Source organism: Macrobrachium nipponense, chromosome 39 (genome assembly GCF_015104395.2).
Source record: "Macrobrachium nipponense isolate FS-2020 chromosome 39, ASM1510439v2, whole genome shotgun sequence".
Taxonomy (NCBI): Eukaryota; Metazoa; Arthropoda; class Malacostraca; order Decapoda; family Palaemonidae; genus Macrobrachium; species Macrobrachium nipponense.
In genome coordinates this window covers 10,621,634-10,647,903 of record NC_061099.1, presented here as the reverse complement: position 1 = coordinate 10,647,903, position 26,270 = coordinate 10,621,634, and the positions used below count along the sequence as shown (strand labels likewise).

The window sequence follows — 26,270 nt, the reverse complement described above, 5'->3', positions numbered from 1 at the left end:
ATCTTTCAAAGGAAAGGCCAGGCCGTACCAGGTGGGTAGAATTCTCTGGAATGTTAGGCAGCAGCCTGCCCTGCTCAGGAAAATCCTTGGGTACAGAAATTTGGGTTCCAGCTTTTTCTACGACTTGTGTGTATTAATTGGTAGCACCCTGGCCTTTGATTTGAGAGACTACGGTTTGATCCCAAAGTAAGTTTTAAAAAATATTACTGTGAAACACATGTCCGTGTGTTGACTAGTTCTATGCTTATATGGAGAGAGAGGAGAGAGAGAGAGAGAGAGAGAGAGAGAGAGAGAGACTTACCTTGCACAAATAAAGTGAGAAATCCCCTTACAGATCTGCCCCACCTTTCAGTCTCGCATACATAATGTCCCGTGTGGATTGTAGGATCTAGGTGGGGGATCGTCATGGTCTGGTTGTTCTCCCTGAATTCACCGAAATTACCGGGAAGAGGCTGACCATCCTGTTGAGAATTTGAATCACTTGGTTAAACTTTTTATCTGGTTTGTTTCGTCTACTACAATGAAAACAACAATAAAACTGTAGTCATCTACAAGAGGGAAAAAATAAGTTTTTCATAGTTAGAAAAGCTTCATATACTTGTAATACCCTTCTGTAACAAAGCATGCATAAAAAATAAACTGAGTATTACAAAATTCTAGTTACATTCCCACTAGCATATAGACAGTATGAGTGACTGAGAGCAGAGTTCAGGGTTGAAAAATACATAACAAAACAAACTTTTGTCCAGATGATGTCTTCGGGAGGTGGGCCGAAGTAAGAACAATCGAAAGTGAAAGCATCTCCAACCATCTCAACTTTCCTGTAGTCTTTTGGCAGCATGTTTCTTCTTTCCTTGAGAACTACAAAGAGAACATTCTTATGATATGGAACAGGTAGGCAGACACGAGGTACTATCGTGCATAAAAGTCCGCTCCCTTAGCCATCCAGAAAGTGAACGTGAATCCGCGACTGTGAAACACCGAAGCAGTTGAACAAGTAACTAATGGAAGACCGAACAGATGTTGCGCCATCATTGCATATGGGAACAGGAAGGAGGAGTGGGAAGCAGATATGTTTCTTGACTTCCTGAGTACTTTTATTCTCAAATATATATTTCGTATATTTCTTAAACAACACATCTTACACTCAAACCCAGTATTGTCAACCAAAGAAACTTTACGATCACTTTCTTAACTATATTAGAATATGGAGACTTTCCTGTCTGCTGAAGAAAAAATACCTGCTTCCCATTCCTCCTTCCTGTTCCCATATGCAATTACGGCACGACATCTGTTGGGTCTTCCATTAGTTTCTTGTTCAACTGCTTTGGTGTTTCATAGTCGCGGATTCGCGTTCAATCTCTGGATGGCTAAGGGATCGGACTTTATGTGCCATAGTACCTTTGCACTATGTGGACCAAGTAAGTTATATCACTTGGAAATTGCTGCTTTTGTGGAACAGTGATTGTTGCTAAATCAAAGAGAACATCAAGTGCTCCTTGTTTGTCCTTGATAAAACAGTTTAAACACAAAAGAAAATATTCTAAAATGATTTGATGTTCGTTCGCCTCTATCAAAGAGGAAGGGGTGTATTACATTCTATGTATCTGTACTACAAGGTGGGAGGACATGGAAGAGAGGATCTGATTTTTATTAGGGCTAGTTTAACCATTAGTCCATGTACAGCAAAATCAATTGGGATCATTGATATGATCGCATTACGGGTATTATGACCCTCGGTTAAATGGTTTTGATGAAGGTGAAGGAAAAATGAAAAGGACGATTGCCATATTAGTTTTACAGCAGCGTAATGAGTGCAATTAATTGCACTGTGCGCAAGGTAAACCAACAGTTATTTATTGATTATTCTCACCATCGAGATAAATGTTTCTCGTTTCTCTGCTGTCAGAGGGTATAATTACCCATGAAAATTGTCCACATCTCCAATACAATCGTATCTCCCCTGATGTCTTCTGCTGGCGTTTGCAACGTCAAAGGTACTAATATGGTTATGATGAGATGAATCAAATGTACCAATTTCTTTAAAATCTGTAAACAGAATAATCTGGCGACATGATCTTAGTCATAAATAAATATATAATCAATAATGAAAACTTATTTCAAGTTATAAAATTGGCTGCATAGAAAAATTTAAGATTTGATAAATATGATAGGTTATTTTCCTTTGGCGTAATGTAATTTCAATGGGTCATTACATAGACATAGATTCCACTCTACAGAAATATCAGACACTGACAAAAATCCAGTCTTGATCCATCAAGCTGACATGTAACATTCAGAGCAAGCCAGTCTCTCTTCTTATCTTGAACTAACAAAAAGAAAAAAAGATAAAATCTTTGTTCACAAAAGGCTGACCCCACCACATTTTCTCCAACAGACGATCAGATACAGAGAATCCCACTGTCGGAAATTTAGCAAACCCCAGAAACACATGCGTAATATTTCCTGTAAACTCTCCCTCAGGACTTCTTTAACCCTCCCCTTTATTAAATTAGCTACATGTACAAGAAAAAAAAGGAACAGAATTATAGAAAATCTAGAAGAAAAAATTTAATTAGGGAAGGTGATAAAGAAGTGAAATATAGAATGGGAAGCAACCCACACCCTTACTTGAGAAAAATCGAGTCAAGATGAGGTTATCCTCATCATGAAACTTGGATAAATATGTTAGATATAAAAGCAAGCTCGAAAGGAAAGTACATAGATTAAGTTTATGCTCTCTGTAAAAAGCATATTAGGGCATTTTTTCACGTGCAAAAGAATTGGACGAATTCAAAAGCCAGGAATTACCTCTTGGTATATCAAAGATACCTGGGACATTATCATTCTTCCCGTTTATGTACTATTAATATAATGCCCTTAATTAAAAATAATATTCTTATGTTTATGCGCAATCACTGCCTCCTTTAATATTAAGTAAGCGTGTCATGGTAATGATGATATTTCATCATTTTGGCAATACTGTTGCATCCGGGACGCATATTCACCGTGTTATGGTTAGGTCAGACGAGTGAGAACGGGCGCCCATTTGCAATTTTCTGGGCAATTCAAACAAACTAGCACATATCACGCCATGCCCATATGCCCTATGTGCATTTACATTTATTGTGTATTATTTATTCTACTAAATATTGTGCATATATTTGGTATATTATGCGGTATTAATATCTACAAATAATTGTATTTATTTATTGTGTACTTATTTCTTATTATTTATTATAACAAATCACATTTATTATGTGTTACTTATTATGTATTTATTTCTTATTTATTATGCTAAATACTGTGCATATGTTTAGTAAATTATATGATAAAAATACATTCAAACAATCAGAATTTATTTATTGTTTATTTATGCATTATTCATTATACTAAATCATGTTTATTTATTGTGCATTTATTTCTTATTTATGATGCTAAATAAGGTGCACATTTCTTATTTATTATGGTAAATACAGTGCATAACTAAAACTAAGAGAAAGGATGGTGTGTTGTATGTCACAAAGACTATAGGTTGGCTTTTATGATGTATCTAATAAATTAGGTTCTCAAACTATGCATCAGTGACTACCATATAAGACAACCAATACTGAAAGCCACACACACACACACACACACACACACACACACACACACACACACACACACACACACCAAATTAGGTAAAGTCTACACAGACAGACCGACTGCCAAAATTTCTGACTCGTGCATAGTAAGGAATTCCCAATTTCGGAAAATAACAAATTTTCTAAGACAATTTGTATTTTTCATAGCTACAAACCTGAGGTCTTGACAATAGGATAATTGCTAGTGCCTAGCTGGATCTGGTTAGAAAGCAAGGAATCTTGTGATATCTGGCAACGCATGCGTAGCTTGGGTGAGGAGTGGTCAAGGACCACGCAGCTACGCCAGTCTTTCCCAACTCAGGATGACTTAACAAACAGAGGGGTGGCTAGAGGCAGGCAGTATAATGTTAAGACCTCAGGTTTGTAGCTATGAAAAATACAAATTGTCTTAGAAAATTTATCATTTGTTCATATGTGAACAAACCTTCGGTCTTAAGAATAGGATAGACTCATACTTGGAGGGAGGTACAAGACATCCTAGACCAGCTGGGGGCCTACCCACCAGTCCAGCTCCCAGAAGAAATGATTTCTGGAGAGGGACTGAAGGCTGTTGAGAAGCTAGATAAACTGATACCTAACCACTCAGAACCTAAGTGACGTACAATGATATATGGGAAAACCATTGTATAGGGAACCAAAGAGAAACTTTGACTGTCCAATAAAAAACCAAGACACCAGCGTTTGTATTAGGCTCAACCCCTCCTTGCCAAGGATTGGAGCATATGCTACCAAATAGTGGGTAAGATATTTGTATATTACATGATCACACTATCAGTATGACTACCTTACTCACCTGTATCAGACCAGTCCAACGAATGATGTGTCTATTCCTTTAACTGCCCGAAGGAAGAAGGAAAGGTACAAGAGAAAGAAGGAGACCAGCCAACTCACTCATTCTCTCATCCACGCAATCATCTTAGGTAAGATACAAAGGTGCCCTGTTAAGGGAAACTATGAGTTACACAATCTGTTGGGCAGCCATCACAGGACCCAGGGAAAACATGTCTGCAGATCTGTGGGCAACATCCTTAAGATAGAAGGAGGTGAACATGGACTGGCATAACCAAGTACCAGCGCTCAGCATTCTATGTACAGCCAAGTTCTTTTTGAAAGCCAGAGAGGGACCAATACCCCTAACGTCATGCACTCTAGCCTGAACAGACGTGTGGAATCATCAAGAGTCAAGTATGCCTGTCTGATGGCTTCCCATATCCAAAAAGAGATAGTATTCTTAGACACCTTTTTCATTGAACGGCCTCTGCTAACAAAAAGTCTGAGGCACCCTGGTCTAAGGTGCCGAGTCCTTTTAAGATAACAATGCAGGGCCTGGACAGGGTACAGCAAATGCTCTTGAGCATCACCACTCACAAAGTCATTCAGTGATGGAATGGAAAAAGAAGTAAACCTGTCATCATGCACAGAGGGATTTTGGGTTTAGGCCACGAATTCTGGGATAAATTCGAAGGACATCGACCCCCAACCCTTGGTGTGCTTTACCTCAAAGCTCAGACCGTGAAGCTCTCTTACCCTCTTTGGAAGATGCCAAGGCCAGAAGAAAACTGTCTTGAGCATCAGGTTCCTGTCAGATGAGCGACGCAAGGGCTCATATGGACTCTTAGTGAAGCTCTTAAGAACCAAGGAAACATTCCACGTCGGAAGCTTGAGCTCTCTAGGAGAACTCGACTGCTCAAACCCCTTAAATAGCAGGGAAAGTTCCCTGGAAGAGGAGATGTCGATACCCTTGAGGCGTAACAACAATGACAGCAGATATGGGAACCATTCTGCTGGAGGCTACAGAGGGGCTATCAAAGTCACTCTGAGACCCTGTGAACTCATTAGCCTGTTCAGAACCTGATGGAGCAAACAAAATGGAGGGAAGGCATACACCTCCAGGTTGTCCCAGGGATGTTGGAATGCGTCCTCTGCCAATACTAAAGGATCTGAAACCACTGAACAGAACATCTCCAGCTTCCTGTTGAAGAGAGTTGCAAAAAGGTCCAGCATGGGTCTCCCCCAAATCTGGAAAAGCTGTCTGCCACCACTTGATGAAGGGACCACTCTGTGTGCAGGATCTGATCCCGCGACTGAGTTTGTCTGCGACCACGTTCCGTTTGCCTGGGATATACATGGATGAGAGCTCTACCGAACTGCTGACCGCCCACTGGTGAAGCTCGACGGTCAAGGCATGAAGTTGACATGAAAACAGGCCTCCCTGTTTGTTCACATAGGCTAGCACCATGGTGTTGTCCAATATGAGAACGACAGAATGACCTTCTACATTCCCCCGAAACTCCTTTAGACCCAGGAAGGCTGCCTTCATCTCCAAGACGTTGATATATTGGTGCTTGTTCTCCAAACTCCAAATGCCTGAAGCGATGAGGCTGCCTAATTAAGTCCCCTAACCTGCGAGGGAGGTGTTCGAGAACAGAAGGAAGTCCGATGGAAGAGAACGCAGAGGGACACCCTTCAACAGATTCTGGTCGTCCAACCACCAACGAATGTCTTCTCTCAGTTCCAGAGACAGAGGAACCACTAATAGGGGAGAGTCCCCGCCGGAGACCAGAACTCTCCTAGTCTTCATTGTAGAGACTGAAGATGAAGATGCCCATGAGGGACCAGCTTCTCCAGGGAAGACAACACTGGCAAAAGAACCTGCCCCTGATGAGCTGAACTGATATGATTCTGACAGGAAGTTGCGCGTCACCACCCACAACTTCTCCAATCTCTGATCTGATGGGAAAACTTTTGCCACTGTTGTATCAATGACCATGCCTAGGTAGAGAATCCTTTGACTGGGTACGAGGTTCGACTTTTCCTGGTTGACTAATATGCCCAGTTCCAGACAGAACCGAAGTAGACGATCCCTGTCCTGCAGCAGCTTTTCCCTGGAAACTGCCAAGACTACCCAATCATCGAGGTACCTTAGCAAACGGATCCCCTAAGCATGGGCCTGACTTGACACGAGAGAGAAGACCCTTGTGAACACTTGAGGGGCTGTCGTCAGCCCGAAGCACAAAACTTTGAACTTGAAGACCTTGTCCCCAAGAGAGAAGCGAAGGAACTTCCTGGACGTCGGATGATCAGGATTTGGAAGTATGCGTCCCTTAAGTCTATCAACAGCATGAAGTCACCTATCCTCACAGCTGCCAACACCAAGCACGGGGTCTCCATCTTGAACTGTGTCCTCCTGATGAAGTGATTCAAGGTGGATAAGTCGATCACAGGCCTCCAACCTCCCGACGCCTTGCGCACCAAGATGTGACTGTAAAACCCTGGGGACGGACGCACCACTTCCTCTATTGCACCCTTGTCCAGCATTTTCTGCACTTCCTCCTGAAGTGCCAAAAACTTCAGAGAATCTGGAGGATATGCCTTCCTGATCTGTGGCTTGTCCGACGGAGGAGGAGAGAAGTTGAATGGCAGTATATATCCCACCGGAAGGACATCTACCACCCACTTCGCCCCATAACTCTGCCACTTGGCCCAATGGCCCACCAGGCACCCCCTCCCCCCATTGGCACAGGAGAGGGAGAGGCACCTAACCTACTGACTGCCCCCTTTACCTCTGCCCCTTGGGCCCCTTTTTGACTTAAAGGTACGAGAGCGAAAGGGGCTTTGATCTTCTGACTTAGGCTGAGTCGAACGGGAAGGCCTGCCCAAACTCAAAGTCCTCGACGGCCTACCAGGGCGACGATCTCCTTGACTGCTGCTGGACAGGGGTAGGAGGAGGAGCCAGACGTCTCTGAGAATGAGCCCCTCAGAGGCTGAAGCCTTGCCAAGGATGGGGGGCTTAGGGTTCAGAAGCTGGGCCCTGATGCCTGGTGGGGACTGCTTTCTCGCTGGGCCTTGGTGCCCAACTGTTAATCCAACTAAATAAGTCAGCCCTTTTCCTTTTACTAAAAAAGTTTCATCCTTCTGCTTCCTCCTCTATAAGGTATGGATTTTATGTTGATGACTTTTGGATTGCTTTTGGACATGATTTGGACTTGTTCATTGGATTTGATGGAGGGTGAGGATGGTTGGTATGCCACTTCACCCGTAGAACTCGAGTACCTAACGTGGTAGAGCGAGGGGAAAGTTTAGATGTCAAACCCTGCTCTTAGTGCTGGGTCTGATCTCGACAGACATCATGACGCCTTAAGCACTGAGGGTGGGGTGTATATCTGGTTGGTACCCCTAGGGCAGCCCTGTATGGGATAACACTGTCCTCTAAATGTGGCTCCATGGTGGGTGGGGGGGCTACCTGGACGAATCATCAATTCTTTGTTGTATGGAGACATTATTAAAACCTTCTGTTGACGACTTAGGCAAGGATAAGGACAAGGAAAAAACTGGTAATTCCTCTATTTTAACTTTGGAGCCTTTTTCAAATGAGCTCCTTGTTACAAGCATTTTGTATGTGAAACCAGTACCTTTAGACTGGAATTATAACACAGTATTTAATGAATTTTGTGAATTTGGGAACATTAAAGAATTACGGAATAGGCTTGGCAAAAATTATGGTTTTTTTGAATTCTGAATATTTTCCAACAATGAATCGGAAGCTCACAGAGCCTTTAGAGAATTTAGGTCAGATTCTATGAGTGTTGGTCTTGTAGAAGCAGAAAAGGTCCCTAGGTATCTTGACATTTATAGACCACCAAATGAAATGAAAGATCCTAGTAGAATAAGTAAAATCTCCAGATCACCAGACCCAGCTAAATGGTTCATTATTACAACACATGGTGAGAGAGGCAACCTCTTCAAGGTGAAGTGGTTGGTAAGCCAGAAGATCGGCAATGTTGGGAGTCCAGAAGTAACTCGCTTTGGGTGTAATAGTTTTTTAGTTCATACCAAGACCGATGTTCATTCGGTAATGCTTCTAAATTTGAAGCTTGATCCTGAGGGTATGATAAAAGAGGTAAAACCTCAATATAATTTTAGTTATGTGAAGGGTGTTATCTTTAATGAAGATTTACATGAAATGGATGAGGAAGAAATTTTGGAAATGTGTCCAGATGTGGTTTGGAAGGTTTTCAAAGTACCCTGCTCATCGATGCTTATTTTAACATTTATAAGTTTTTTTTTTGCCATCAGAAAATGTTCTTGACAGGGAAATTATGAAAATTTGCCCTTATAAACCGAGAGTGCTCCAGTGCTTTAAATATTTTGGTTTTGGAAACTCCTCTAACATTTGTACCAGGAATAAACTTTGTGAATCGTGTGGCCAGTCTGAGCACAAGGAATGTTCTGGACTGGTAATTTGTGTGAATTGTAAGGGTGAATGAACATTGAGCCCGTGATAAGAAATGTAGTGCATTCAAGAAAGAACAACAGGCATTACTAAAATCTATTGTTGAACACATCAGTGTGGGACAGGCAGAGAAGCTGTTGGCAAGGAAATCTTATTCAGATGCCTTGAAGGCACAACAATCAAATACTGGCTAATTCTGGGGCCCCTACTGGTGGGGGTCCCCAGGACCCTCCTAGAGGGGTGTCCCACGCCCCATCTAGTGGGGCACCCTTGCGCCCCCCCTGGTGGGGCTTCCCATGCCCTATGGCGGGGCTTCTCATGCCCCCCTGGTCAGACTTCCCATGCCCCCTCTGGTGTGGATCCTCATGTTGCAGAGACTCTGGTCAAACCAGGGGTCCTTGTTGGTTCAAGGGTTCAAACCAGATCTCAACATGTTGACATTAAGCCCTCACCTGATCCTGACATTACAGTGCACCATGGAGATGACAGTGAGGAGATGGAGGCCCTCTTTATTCATCAGAAGAGGGTCCTTTCTCCCTCTTTGCCTCATGCACCGTCATTCATCCATCATAGGAAAAACAAAAGCAAAACTGAAAGGGCAAGTGAAGGCCCATCATCTAAAAGATCTGTAACACCTAGATCTAGATCAGGTATTACAGGTCAAACTGATAAGATCTCTCTCACCAGGACACAGATTCCTAAATTAGTAGATAATTTTAAGATCCCTTCCTCTAAACAATGGCTCTCATGCAGTGGAACATTCGTGGCTTTATACCAAATAGAGAGCAAGTTCGGATTCTGTTTAAGGAATATGATCTATCTGTGATGTGTCTACAGGAGACAAAGTTGGGAGAGCACACTCCCATCTTGGGTTTTGATTATTCATTTCATATGTCTCCACCCCTGATAGGTGTACGTGCTCAGGGAGGCACAGGCATCATAGTCCACAAGTCGGTTAATCACAGGGTTGTTCATTTGAACACTGTGTTGCAGGCTTGTGCAGTTCAAATTTTCAATTATAAATGGCTCACAATTTGTTCTCTATACCTTGATTCATCATTAGAAAATAGATTGCAGGATGTGCAGGGTAATCCTCGTCAGCTAGAATTAAATGATCTATAAGAGTCAAACTGCAACAATTGGGGTTTAATGGTTTAACAGCTGCTTGACTTAAATGACATCACTTTAATGAATGATGGTTCCCCTACAAGACATGATTTTTTTCATAATACTGATTCAGCCATTGACCTCACTATCTGCTCTTCGTGTTTGAGGTTAGATTACCAGTGGGTAGTAGACCAGAATGATCATAGCAGTGATCATTGGCCCATTCACTTAAAGTATATGAAAAATATTCCTTCTCCATGTTTACCAAAATGGAAGGTGGGGGAGGCTGCCTGGGGATTATTAAAAAATTCTACTGAAGTTGATCAAGAGATAAATGATTTTCAGAGCCCAACATCTGCTTATGAGTATTTAACCAGTATATTACTGTGTGGCGCCATGCTGTCTATTCCTCGAACTTCTGGTAAACCTCGGCGTCCTCTAGTACCTTGGTGGAGCGATGCATGCACCTTGAGCCGAAAGATAACAAGAACTTGCTACAAGAGATATTGTAGATAACCTTGCTTAGTCAATAAAATTATCTATAAAAGAGCTCTTGCTAAGCAAAAGAAAACATTTAAGCAAGCAAGGAGGGAATCCTTTATTAGATACATAAATGAATTGAAATATGATTCCCCTATGTCATTAATCTGGAACAGAATCCAAAAGCTGCAAGGGAAATTTTCTCCACCTCCCTTGCCTATATTGAAAATTGATGGCTTACTCATATTTGATTCTGGAGAAGTTGCAGAAACCTTTGGTAGGCATTTCTCCAATATATCTAGTGCCCTACATTACTCTCCTGCATTCAGGAATATTAGGGACGGTACCACGGTTGTTCCTCCTGTTAGTTTAAATTCAGAGTCGTATAATCATCCTTTCACCATGAAAGAATTAGATCATGCAATCTCGTTATCTTCCCCAACATCTCCTGGGGAAGATGATATGTTGTACACAATGATTTTTAATCTGCCTAGAAGTACAAAACAATTTCTTTTAGACATTTTAAACAGTTTTTGGCTTTCAGGAACTTCACCAGAGTCTTGGAAAATATCTATTATTGTACCTGTTTTAAAACCTTTTAAAGATTCCTTCCTTCCTAAGAACTATAGGCCAATGCTTGACTTGTGTGGTATTTGGATTCAAAGACTCTTTTATCTGATCAGCAGTTTGGCTTTAGGAAAAATAGAAGTACTTATGACCCTTTGATGTTCCTTACTCAGGAGATACAGAATGCCTTTGTTGTGCAAAACCAGACTATTGCAGTGTTCTTTGACCTAGAAAAAGCCTACGACACTACCTGGCGAGGGGGTATCCTTATGCAACTTGTTGACTGGGGTATTGTGGGTAATTTGTTCTATTGTCTTAAAGATTTTTTGTCAAAACGTTACCTGAAAGTAAGAGTGGGCTCTTACATTTCTTCTGCTTACCCTCAAGAAGAAGGTTTACCTCAGGAAAGCGTCCTTAGTCCAACACTCTTTAATGTAGCTGTCAACGATCTACTAGAACAAGTTCCTGTTTGGGTTGCATGGTCTGGCCTTTGCTGATGAATATGCAATAATCTGTAGTAAGTCTACAGCTGTCGAAGCTTGTCAAAAGATCCAGACTGCTATTAATGCTGCAACATTATGGACCTGTTCTAAAGGGTTCAAATTTTCACCAGAAAAAACCAAAGCTATATAATTTTGTCGATTAAGAACAGTGGAAGAGATCCCTATGTTGTTTTTAAATGGTTCCATGTTACCTTATGAAGATAGCATTAAGTATCTAGGTGTTACATTTGATATAAAATTAACTTTTACTCAACATGTTAATGAAGTTGTGTGTAACGTGAAGCTTTGTCGTAATATTCTCAAAGTTGTGTCAAATTTTAATTGGGGGGCAGATCGAATCACCCTTTTGAGGATGTACCAGGTTTTATGCCTAAGCAAAATTGATTATGGTTGTCAAGTTTATGGTTGTGCATGCAAGACAACACTGCAGAAGTTAAATGTTGTCCATAATATGGCTTTACGTATTTGTACGGGAGCCTATAGAACTTCACCAGTAGAAAGCCTGTATGTTAAGTCAGGTTTTTCCCCCACTATTTATCTGTAGGGAGCAATTCAGGCTTGAGATGCATATCAAGAGTACTTACGTCAAAGCTGAACCCCAACTATAAGTACATTAGAGAACCAACTGATAGAGCCCCAAATAGACCTAAACTGCCAAAGCTGCTTGAAGTTCGACTAGCAAGCTCTGCCAGGGAGGTGGGATTACTACCTCCTGCAGTAGCTGAAATTTTGCCCTCAGTGTAAAGTTTTCTCCTTGGAATAGACCATGCTTAGAGATCTGCCCAATTAGGGACAGCAAGAGCAACAGTTCTGGTAATCAGTCGAGGGCAAGTTTCTTGGACCATGCTTCCGAACATGGTGATTTTCATCATATATATACTGATGGCTCAAAGGGTTCTGATGGTGTTGGTTGCTCTGTAGTGACAAGTGATAATATGATTAAAAATAAGCTTCCATCTAATTCCTCTGTTTTGACAGCAGAACTGCTGGCAGTTTTGACTGCTCTTAAATATATCTTTATAGTTCTTGTACTAACAAGGTTTTTACCATTTTTACCGACTCTTTGAGTGTTTCATCCTCGTTTAGAAGCCTGTTCTTTTGCCACCCTTTAGTGCAAGAAGTACAAGATTGGTTTTATCTTTTAATTAATAGAAGAGGTTTTTCTGTTAGGTTTTGTTGGGCTCCGTCCCATGTTGGAATTGTTGGGAATGAACGAGCCGATACTGCAGCTAAGGCTGCAACTAGGCTTAGGCACATTTTATTGTAGAGACCAGTGGCAGGCCTACTGGTCTACTTTAGATAATAATCTTAAATTAAAGTCGATTAGGTCTACTGTTCATCCTTGGCCTTATAGCCGGATGGATAGAAGGTCCGAGATAGTTCTAGCTAGATTGCTTATTGGCCATACTAAATATACTCATGGGTATCTAATGATGAATTTGACTGTGGTGCATATTTTGGTGGAGTGCTCTCATTTTGAAAACAAACATAGAGCTTGTTTACTGGCAAATAAGACTCTTGTCGATATTTTATGTGAAGGTGCTCAGGTAGAGCAAATTATGACGTTTTTAAAAAATATTAATCTTTTTATGAATTGCAATTTTGTTCTCTTAATTGTAGCAGGTTTGTTGTTTAGTTTTTATGAATGAATGAATTGTACTTTAGATCGGTTGTGTGCATGTTTGTTTGTGCGACAGTGTCTTTTTTAAGATATATATGCACTGAATGGCACCTCGGCTCCGGCACTTGGCTGTGCCAAAACTTTTATAATCTAATCTAGTCTCCGAGGATGAGACTCCGACTTAGACACAGCCTGGTGCACCAGTCTGTCTGTAGTGTCAGCCCAGTGCCGGTCTATCGCATTCTGGAGTTCTGTCAGAGGAAACAAATATTGGGACTCCAACAGATCTCCATTCCTCAATGCCAGCAAGGACTCAGTGTCGAGCGATCTCTCCATCCTTGACAAAGCCACGTCCCTTCTAATCGGAAGAAGGTTAGCCCATAAAATAGCACTGAGGTGAGCCAAATATGAAAATGCCTCGCCCCTGGAGTGCAACAGACTGGGAAGCGAGGATGCTCTCACCAACCCTTGTAGGGACCTATTGGAGGCTATCTTGGCAATAACCACAGACCAGAAGTCCAGCCAAGAAACCATCTGCAACATGGAGGCCGCCATAGATTTCAGTGCTGAGGCAGCTTGCGGAGACAAGGACGGAGCCACCGACCTCACCTGCTCCAAAGTCAATCCCGGCTTCAGGCAAATGACATCTGGGTTAAGATGGTGCGACAACAAAAAAGCAGAGCTCGTAGCATAGTACTTCTTATGTCTCATGAGAGGTGGGGGGTAGTAGCTTGGTAGAGCCCCTAGAGTGAAGCGAACCGTCCTGGTCCGAAACAGAGGTGTTAACCTTCTGCAAGATCGCCTGAACATGCCCCGACAAAGGAAGTTGAAGAAATGATTTGGGGTCCTGAGTAGCTCCCACTAAGGCTTCCAAGCAAGGAGTGTAAGATGACCGAGTCTGAGTCCTACTTTCCAAATTGTTAAACCCACGAATAAGATCAACAACTTCCGAAAAGGAAGACAAAAACTCTTGCGTGTCTCCCTCCTTCTGCTCTGTCAACGGAAACTGACGACGAGAAGGATGTGCAGGCTCCTTTAAGGCACCTTCCCCACTAAAATTAATGGTAGGGTTAGCAGCCAAACAGCCCGAAACCCCAACTAACCTGTCTGGACTGGGTCCATGCGTCAGCTTCCGAAACGAACCCACGATAACACTAGGAACATCACTCACCCCAACAGATGACTCATTAACATGTCCATGAATGGTCACGGGCATGGCGGACGTACGGACATGAGATGGGGGGGGGAATCCCGAACACTCGAGATCTAGGGAGAATCCTCTAGAGTTGAACTCTTGGAAGCACCAGTGAGAGAAGCAGGCAAACACTCCTGCTGCACCAACTCTGTGCTCACTACCTTTGACCTCTTGACAGGCGCCTTTAGATCCTGACGGCGACAAATAGGCCTTGGGAGCACTTACATCATGTGCACGGGCAGTGGAGGTTGCAACATGCTCATGGCGTGCATGGACGGGGGAGGTTGCAACACGCTGATGGGCACGGACGTGGGGGTGTGGGGTGTAACACGCCCGTGAAGCACTCTCGGGAACACGTCCACGTTGTTCCTCCCTCGTAGGTGAACAAAGGGCAAAGTCCTCAGCCTTCTAACAATTGATATGCCGACGGGGCATAGAGGGGGAAGAGGGAGAGGAAGACAGCCATGGTTTCTTATGCGAACTCTTCTCAGGAGGCGGAATGAAGCAACACATTTCCTACCAGTCCTCCTAACCGATAAGGCAGCCAACTAGACATCCAAAGCAGAGTCCATATAACCTCAGACTGATGTGCCAGAGAAGGCTCCAATGAACAAGGAAGGCAGATGTTGCGAACTGGGCAGCAGGGATGACATCACAGCTGAGAGAGGCAGATCAGAGGAGACGACTGGGAGAGACGTCATTGGTGGGAGTGATGTTACAAGTGGTGGTGACGTCACGGCTTTCCCTCGGTGCCTTGCACCGAGGGGGAATCAGACGCCACTGGCGGAGGAATACACGAAGACGGATCCCGTGGCATCATCAATGGGGCTGACGTCACGGCGTCTCTCCGACTTGAAGAAGCAGCAGCAGACACTGGCAGAACAATACAAGATGGCCGACCTCGGCTACCCACGAAGACAAGGCCGGAAGGAGGGGGGGGATGGCCTGGCCAGTCTGGGGAGGGGGGGGGGAAAGTGTGAGCCTCCACAGAATGCGCTTGCAAACCCCTCCAAGGACGGGGGAACCCCCTAGCCCGAGCGTCTTCCTTCCAAATCGCCGCCATTTTGGATGCCTCCAACTCTAGAAGAAAAGAGATCGATGAAAAATCCTCACCCTTCTCGGGAATCAAATTAACTCCAAGGAAGAGAAGGGGCTACGTTACAAACATCAGCCTGGTGGCCTCCCAATACCTCCAGCGACGAATCAATGGAAGAAAAGGAAGGAGACACAGGAACAACGCTACTATGGGGGTTGACTACTGCAGGAGACGAAGCATCGGGAAGGGGCAAAAAACCCTCCCAAGTAGGAAGAGTCGAATCCTCCGATGTTCTCTCTTGCCATAAAACGATTTCCACTGCTCTTTAGGCCATACATGGCATTCCGTGCAAGGATTCGTTGTAGTAAAACTTAGAACGACACCTACTGCACATCATGTGAGGGTCAGTCGCTGCCGAAGCCAAAAAACGAGAACACGGAAAACCTTGAGCTCCGGGGCACATACGTTGATGCTGAGAAGGAGCAGAAGAAGCCATAATATCAGCCAAACACACACACACTAAACACAAGCGAAATGGGCAATGAACCATGAAAAGGCCAAGAGAGGTTAACACGACTCTCGCCCAGGCGGTCAAAGAAAGACTGGCGTAACGGCATGGTCCTTGACTACTCCTCACCCGAGCTACGCATACATTGCCAGATATCAATCCAACCTGTACTCAAGACAGAAGGATGTAGGCAGCAACTTCCACATGTCAGAAGAGGATCTCATGTTTTCCTTGGCCTCCTCGTGTAAATGGGCCTGGTTCCTCTCCCTAGCATAGTTGGACTTCTGGGCCGTGAAGACCAGGATTCCTCAAGTTGCAGACTTCATGTCCAAGAACCGCTTCAAGGCAATTCGATCTTCCCTTCACTTCAGCGACAATGACCAGGCAGCTGCATCCCAAGATCGGTTCTTCAAGGTGAGAGTCCTCTTCACCAAGGTCACCAGAGAGTTCCTGAAAGTTCCTGAGACTCCTATCCACTCCATTGATGAAGTGATGGTCGCCTATAAGGGCACAAGGGCTGGTAACCTTCGCCAGTATGTCGCAAAGAAGCCTGACAATTGGGGCTTCAAGTTGTTCTGCCGCTCCAGTGTGGATGGGTTTGGGTTGTGGCATGATATTCTCATGTACCAAGGGGAGACAACCTTTGTGAGCCACCATACTATGCTATCTGAAGAGGAGAAAGCCATGTCTGTAACTTCCAAGTTTGTTGTCGCCTTAGTGAATACCATCAAGGACCCCAGAAACTCAGCAGTGTATGCAGGACAACTACTTCACAAGTAGTTGGCCAAGTACCTGAGATCACAGTATGGATGCCGGTATGTGGGCAATGCCAGGGAAAACCGAGTTGGTCATCCTCCCCTGACGTCTGTGAAGGAGATGAACAAGAAAGCGACACAAAGGGGGACACTGGACTATGTCTCTTCTGATGGCATCCTTGCTGCAAGATGGAAGGACAAACAGCGTTGTGACAATCTTGTCCTCTGATGTTGGTGTGGAGCCCATGGGAACAGTGGAGCGGTACGACAGGACAGCCAAGAAGGTTCCCATTCCTTGCCCATCTGTCATCTAGATGTACAACAACCGCATGGGGGGGCATTGACAAGAGTGACATGTTGACACACCTGTACAGGACCCCCTTCAAAGCAAAGAGGTACTACATGAGGCTCTTTCCTTACCTCCTTGACTTGATCATCTGCAACGCCTGGATTTTGTACAAGAGGGATTGCCTGGCTTTGGAGGAAAACCCCAAGCCGCTCAAGGACTTCTGTCTGGATATCTCCAATTGGCTCAGAAGCTTCAAGTCGTCAACCTTCAGAATAACCAGGAATTCTCTTGGCACCATAGATTTTGCTTTGCCAAGAAGGGGCCAACGGGCAGTTGTGCGAAGTATTGAGACACACCAAAATGCCACTGCCCTACACATGCCAAAGCATGTCACCATGAGGCAGACTTGCAAGTTCTGTTCTGGTGCAGGCCACATCCACAGATCCCGCTGGATGTGTGAGGATTGCAAGGTGGCCCTTTGCCTTACTGAAGAAAGGAATTGTTTTGCTTTGTTCCATAAGATTTCGAAATAAGTTGTTTGTTATGAGAGTTGTTTATAGTGTTTTGTCTGTTTTTATACTATTTTTGTATTATTTTTTTTTACAGTGTTTTGTGTATTTATATACTATTTTTGTATTAGAGTTTTTTTATAGTGTTTTCTGTATTTTTATACTATTTTTGTATTTAATGTATACTTATTTTTTATTTTTTTATTTAATTAAATTGTAAAGCCATATATGTGTTTCTATTATACATTGTGGAACAAAAAAAAGTGATTCATCAATAATAATCATATGTTTTGTGGGCGAATCAACATTATTTATAAACTTTAAAAAGTTGCCCGCACGGCCCAATAGATCCCATACGGGATGAGCATGGTCCGCCTAAGGTCGCCCGAGGCTCCCATACGGAATACTTCATTGCATGTAATTATTTCGCTTACTTTGGAAATTTTGTAAAAGTGCACAGGAGTGAAAAGGTCTTGGATTTACTCATACTATAACATACTAAAAGGATTTTTTAATGTTTCCCATAAAACCCAGGGTGGACTTTGAAGGGTTAAGACCAAAGGTTTGTTCCGTATAAACACCTCTCTGCTTATATAACAACTGTTTTAAGTTTAATGGATGCCTTATTGGCCACTTCCATGTGATTTAGCATTGGCCACGTTTTGCGCAACGTATGATGATAAACATCATGGCTGTTTCTACTTACGGCTTGCTATACTGCTTGGTCGCCACCCTTTTGCAAAAGGGGCTGCACCTCTTGGATTCCCTGGCCCTCTTCTTGATATGGAGGTTGGCTGGCACCGAATTTTACCTCTGCCAGCTTTGGTGTTACAGGTGCCAATCCCCAAGTTATATGGTAGACTATTCAGCTGGTTTTCACTTCTCACTTGGTTTAAGCTTCTGACAGCTGTTCTGATGCCTGCCGCTGTTTCACCGTTGCTGTACTTCTCTGATACATTGTGGAATGCAGCGACTAACTTCCTGTCGTTTGTCAGCACAATGCTGCGGATCTTCATGAGGATTATCATCCTCTTTAGTCAATAGCTTTCCCTGTGCTAGGTGAGAGCCCTGTGCATTGCCCTGTTGTTCCCAAGCAGGCAAAGTGGAGTCACTTTGGAGGATTAGGGATATTACAGAAGATTTGAAAGTTCAGTTGGTTTCACACCTCCAGGCTGTTGAAGAATATGCTGGATGAAAGTACCGATATAGCTAGTGGTGTTGTGAGCAAGATATCAGAGGCTGCAGGTAATTGTGTAACTTAGAATCATCGTGAAACTTTGGCTGCAAAAGGAATCCCTGTCAGCTTGAAAAATGTTGTAAATAAAGCTGTAAAACTTGTCAATCTTATCAAAGGAAGTTCACTGAATAGCCGTTTGTTCGAACAACTTTGCTGTGAAATAGGAGCTGATGAGTCACACTTGTTGTACCATACTGAAGTTAGGTGGCTATCCCGAGGAAGAGTTCTAACCAGGACATATGAATTAAGGATGGAGATACTTATCTTCGTAATTGAAAAGAAGTCTCCAATGGCAGAGCTATTCACCAGGGATGAATTGCTTGCATAGCTATCATATTTAGCAGACATCTTCTCAAAGCTCAATGAACTTAATCTAAAACTACAAGGAACAGAGAATGATATATTTAAACACACCGAGGAAGTAAAGCCATTTAAGAAATCACTGAAGATTTGACAAGCAAGGGTTAAAACAGACCAACCTGTTTACTATGAGCTCCCTACACTTACACCATATTCAGGAAAACCACTTTTACACCATATTCAGGAAAAACATTTAAATCAAGAATGTATGCAAAAAAAAAAAAAAGATATGGACCTACACCTTCAGTTTCTGTCAGCCAGCTTTGAGCAGTATTTTCCAAAAGAAAAAAAAAACTCTATATATCCATTTAAAAGACAAATACTGGGTAAAAGATCTGTTTGTATTTGGGAACACAGATTCAGTTGTGGAATTAAACTTAACACCTAGTAAGGAAGAAGAGTTAGTCCAGCTAACTAGTTATAACTCATAAAGAATGAGGCACAAGACATCAACATTGTCTTCTTTTTGGGTAAGCCTTTCCAGGGACTATCCCAACTTGAGAATAGAAAGTGTCATTCTCTTGCTAAGGTAAGTACATCTTAGTTTTACCAGACCACTGAGCTGATTAACAGCTCTCCTAGGGCTGGCCCGAAGGATTAGATATTTTTAAGTGGCTAGGAACCAATTGGTTACCTAGCAACGGGACCTACAGGTTATTGTAGGATCCGAACCACACTGTATATCGAGATATGAATTTCTATCGCCAGAAATAAATTCCTCTGATTCCACGTTGACCGAGCCGGGATTCGAACTTCGGACCACCGGATTGGCAGCCGAGCGCGAAAACCACTCGTCCAGCGAGGAACTCATTCTCTTGCTACCTGATACAACCACGTATAAGTGTGAGGCTAGTTTTTGTCTTAACCAGGTTAAAAGTTAAAGGAGAGAAATATGCACTGATGCCACCATTGATATGTGTGTCGCCCGAACTTCCTGCAAGCCAAACTGGTCCAGGATAACAACAAACAAGCAAGCCCACCTAAGTCACTAAATTGGTAAGCCTAATTGCAAATGAGGGGAAATTATTCTGTCTGCATACACACTATATATATATATATATATATATATATATATATATATATATATATATATATATATAGTGTGTATATATATATATATATATATATATATATATATATATATATATATATATACATATATATGATATATATATATATATATATATATATATATATATATATATATATATATATATATACACACATATATATATTATATATATATATATATATATATATATATATATATATATATATATATATATCACACACATATGCAGGCATTAAGTGACAAATGTCCTTTAATATCTAATTCGCTCTACCTCGGAATTAATATATTTTCATATATGTTAACCGAAGGGGAATTTTCAGTCAATGATAAATTCGTCGGCTGCTGGGCACGAATCATAGAACCAAGAATTCAGGACGTACACTGTGCGCCCGCCCGTTCTCACTCGTCTGGCCGAACCATATATAATACTTTTGATGAATATGCATCCGGGAATATCATTCGACCAGTTAGCCAGATATTGTCCCGACTCCCGACGGCTACTTAGGGTTTTGCATAATTCCGAAAGATGTCGTTGTAAGAACCCACTTCATATTAGTGTTTGCTTTCGCTTACAATCAGTGTTAGCCAGAACTTCATAAATATACAATGACCATTGATATATTGAGGAAACAGTATAAAGCTTGGCAAGTAAATTGGACAAGATATTCAATAAAGTATAAGAAAGGGTCTTTGAGCCTATCAGCAACGAGATTGTGCGGACACAGACTGTATCGTGCCTAGGAGAGAGAGAGAGAGAGAGAGAGAGAGAGAGAGTACCTGACTGACATCCTTGACATCCTAACACTTCACAAATTCTAGGCCACCTTCTAGCTTAAGGGAAGAATGCAGCTGTGAGCCTTTTGCTTAGGATTAAGAAGTGAAATCCTTTACCTTCATCAAACACTCCCTCGTCTGTGGGCGAGAACCGAAGCTCGACGGAATCAAAGAGAAACTTGGAGGCTGCGCAAGTCAAAGTGAAACTGTCTATCTCCTTAACGGTGCAGTAGGAAGTTCTTGATAGGTCCTTCATTGTACAGGTGCCGTCGTGCATGAAGGACAAGGGATCTTTTAACTCTGGGGAAAGACATTATTTTTGGAAATAATAATGAACATGAAAATATACAAAATATACTCCTAAATTTTTTTTATTATTTTAGTCGAGGAGAGAGAGCAGGAGTAGGAGATAACTGCGACATTAGTGTGGAATGGCTGCATTGTTTGAAATGCATCTCTTCAATTGTAATAAACAAGATATTGAATATATCTTAAGATTTGTTGGAAAACGTAGAACCCTCTCCTGTTTAACGTAACTATATATACCACAAATGACAAAAAAATATAATATGATATGTATGTGTGTGTGTGTGTGTGTATGTTTATGTATGTGTGTTTGTGTATGGCAAGTGTATGCTTGTATGTACATATGAATGACAGGTTGTACCAAAGTTTACTAAACTTTTTTATGCTCTTAAATATAAAACCACAAATAGCCCACTGTGTCAGTCATTCTACCATGGGGCATTATACAAGATACCCACGTCCCAATCCCAAAAGGGCGTTGGTTGGAAACTTGTTTGTCCCAAGGTATAATGAATTCAAAAGTGATTGTGTTGTGTAGCCTAATCGAGTAAATATTTATATACGTATGAGTATAATTTGTGTGTGTGTGTGTTATATATATATAATATATATATATATATATATATATATATAGTATATATATATATATATAATAGTATATATATATATATATATATATATATATATATATATAGGATAATATATATATATATATATATATATATATATATATATATATATATATATATATATATATATATATATATATATATATATATATATATATGTATATATATATATATATATTATGATTATATATATTATATATTATATATATATAATATATATATATATGCTATATATATATATAATATAATATAATAAATAATATATATTATACTATAATTAATATATATATACTATATATATATAGTTAAATATATATATATTATAATATCCTATATATATATATAAATATATATATATAATATCAGATATATATTATATATTATATATATAAAATATTATTACATATATCATATATATATATATATATTATATATATATATATATATATATATATCTATATCTCTATATATATATATATATATATTATATATATATATATATATATATATATATATATATATATAGATATATATATATCTATATAATATATATATCTATATATATATATCTATTATATATATATATATATATATATATATATTATATATTATATATACTATATATATATATATATATATATATATATATATATATATATATATATATATATATATATATATATATATATATGTATGTATATATATAGATATATATATATATATATATATATGTATATATATATATATATATATATATATATATATATATATATATATATATATATATAATATATACATGCAGAAGCCAGGTACTATGTCGTACCTCTAAGTAAATGGGGATACAATCCACAATGAAGTAAATTCCTCTTGTAGTTTAAAATATATAGTACTTGTATAGGATTAGAGCTTTCGACCATCAACTGTGGTCTTGTTCACTAAAGTGACACTTTAGTGAACAAGACCACAGTTGATGGTCGAAAGCTCTAATCCTATATAAGTACTATATATTTTAAACTACAAGAGGAATTTACTTCATTGTGGATTGTATCCCCATATATATACATATATATATTTAGAGAGAGAAAGAGAGAGAGAGAGAGAGAATTCAGTTTTGGTATACCGAGAATAAAAGACTAGGAAGAAAGCTTTCATAACATTTTTGTTTAGCATCAAAGCAATCCATCATTCTAGAGGTGAATGAAAGATTATACTATCATGTCAAAAAAGGTGAATGATGAGACGGGAACGGGGTGGAGAAAAAGCAACAGACCTGAAACCATAATATTCTCAGATTCCTCTTTATCTCCAGACCGACATAGGATCCTGGCAGATTCTGTAGCCACAAACGAGCATTCGGATGAATGGTGGTTCTCCTTTTGTACTGCATACGTAATCTGAGAACACTATAAAACGATGTATAGTAAGCAAATAAAAGTTCCCCCATATGTAGTATGTAATGGCAGAACCATATTAGTGAACCTCTGGTTTAGGAAAACAGAATGGGGAGGGCAAGATATAACATGTAACAGGGTAGAGGGGAAAGATGCCCACTTAAATCTTAAAACTGACCAAAGCATTAATTATGGTTAATGATATTATTTGAAAGAAGTTTTAACCAAGAAATAATGGCAGTTTTTGCCACTTACTAAAAATGTGTGAGTACCAGATACCCTCATACCTTTAGGTCACTGAATGATTGGGGGCATGGTTCACCGTTTGGGCAGGACTGATAATGCCAAGTGATGTTCTCCATAGGATACCCGATAGCAGTGCAACCTATAGTTACCATGGAGTTTGGCCTCTCGATGGCGTTTATTCTCGTTATATTGAGTTTCGTTTCACCTGTTAGGAGAAGCAGTTTAATTTAATCCCCGTCTGCAAATAATAGTGTAGGCCTTATTTCTTTCGTAATCTTATCTGCTATCTGCACATTACTTAATATTAATGAGGCCAAGGTGTTACCATCTTTAAATTTGCAACGAATATCCTGAGTGAAAAGAGACAATTACAGGGGAAATATGCTTTGAACTATGAAGATTTGTTTAAAAAAAATCCCTGCCATGAAACAGAAAGGTTGAAAGTAATGAACAGAACTTACTTTCGACTTTCAGGTACAAGTGAACTTGCGAGGATTTGACGCCGAGTGAGTGGCTCCTTGTCGATATGTTCACCGTGTGCTCGCCGAAGTCAGAAGGTGTCACATAGTATATCTCAAGTACGGTTGTGCCTTTCTCGTCCTGCCTGACGCGGAACTGAGACCGAAAGGGTCATTGTAGTTTCGAGATTCAGATTGACGCTTGGAACGGAGTCCAAGGCTTCAGGCAGTTTTAGTTTTGAATTTCATACTTTAACTGAAGTTGTGCTTACATCCCAAATTTACAAGTGACTTGGGCTGTAAGTTTTTTTTTATGTTTTCTTCAGACCTTTAAGCATCACCTGATTTCATAGTATTTTCACTGGCAAAGCTAAGAGTAGTCAACATAATGAATATGTAGTGAATTAGGTTAATTAACCTATGTATAGTGAATGTCATACTTTGATCAACTGTACAAAGTTGGTAACCTTATGGATGAATGCAACAGGTTAAAGGGATTGAAGTAGAGAAGGGGAGAGAAAGAAAAGAGGAGATTATGGGGAGAAAGTCATAGGAAAGAAAAAGGATGGAGAGGGGAAAATGAAGTAAAGATGAGACCATCAAGTAGGTGATCACTTACCCGGCTGCTTGTCTGAATTATGGGGAATGGAGGAAAACTTTCAACCTCAAGCTTCCAAACCAGTTTGTCCCATTTTCTGAGAGTAATGTTTCGTGTGACAGGGCTGACCTTTAGGAAGGGATCCTCACTCTCTGGAAAATGGAACTTATATTTGTACTCGTATGGGGAAGAAGAAAATGATTAAATCTCTGACCGAGTTTCATACTCTTTGCAAAAACACATCAACGCCATTCTCTTTGTTCGAAATAGTGAAAGAAGAAACAGTTTACCTCTTACACTTATACGTTGCCGTCTGTAAGGGAGGTCGTCCTTCAGTGTTGACTGTGCATTCGTATGTTCCGCTGTCCTCTAGTGTGACGTCTTGGACAAGAAGGTAACTGGTATAATACAAGTGCGACTGAACACGACGGTGTTCAGGTAGTGTCTCAACCGTTCTCAATGGAAGAATGATATATATATATATATATATATATATATATATATATATATATATATATATTTATATATGAATAACTTGATCACGAAGTATATAAAACGTGATGCTATGTATAAATAAAGGTTTTTTTTGCCACGAAGGAAAAAAATGAAAAAGCGGACCCTTTTGCTTCGTGGCAAAATAACCTTTATATATATATATATATATATATATATTATATATATATTATATTATATATATATATATATATTATACATATCATATATATTATATATATACATATATATATATATATATATATATATATATATATATAATATATTATATATATATTATATTTTATATATATATATATATATATATATATATATGATATATATGTGTATATATACATATATATATATATAGTAGATATATACACATATATATGTATATATATATATATCTATATATATATATATATATATATATATATATATTAACATATATATATATATATATAATATATATATATATAGTATATATATCATATATAATATATTTCATAGATTTATTATTATATATATTATTATATATATATATATGATATATTTATGTTGTATATATACACATATATATAGATACATTGTAATATAGGATACACACAATATATGTATATATATATATATATGTGGGTATACATTATAATTAATATATATATTATAGACCGATATTATATATTAACCATATATGTATATATATATTATATATTTATTTAACTTTATTTAAGAATATAGCATATAATATCAATATATATTAATATGTTATATAATATTATATATATATAATATAATATATATATATATATATATAGATAATATATTAATGTTGTGTGAGAGAGAGGAGGTAGCTCGGCATGCGCCAGTTAAATTGAGACTAGAGATGACTATGGAAGTTCAGGTTGAAATGTATAAAGGGACTGTTGAGCCAACTTCCCTTCTTGGAAGTGAGTTGTGAATTGTGAATACTGAGCATGGATGAAAAAAGAGATTGAAGCTGTTTAGATGCACTGTGCCCACTAGATGTGGCATTAGAACTCAAAGGGAGAGAAATGTGGAGTTTGTCTGAAAGGGTCGAACTGATGGATGAGACCATTTTATGTAGAGGTTTTCTGCATAATTCTTTTATCCACCGTTGAACAGTTTAAAGTATTAACGCTGATGTGACCTTGATATTGTCTTGTCTTGTCTTTGGGTTTGGGCCAATCCATGTTCGGGAAACCGTTCAATGTTAAAAGATTTAAAGAAAGAAGA

At 39.8% G+C, this 26,270-nt stretch overlaps 1 protein-coding gene across 2 annotated transcripts in view; it reads left to right on the top strand.

Moving 5' to 3' along the window:
- LOC135210105 (vascular endothelial growth factor receptor kdr-like) overlaps positions 1 to 26,270 on the top strand; it is a 90,303-nt gene that overhangs the window by 62,875 nt on the left and 1,158 nt on the right. The gene's annotated exons all lie outside the window — the stretch shown is intronic.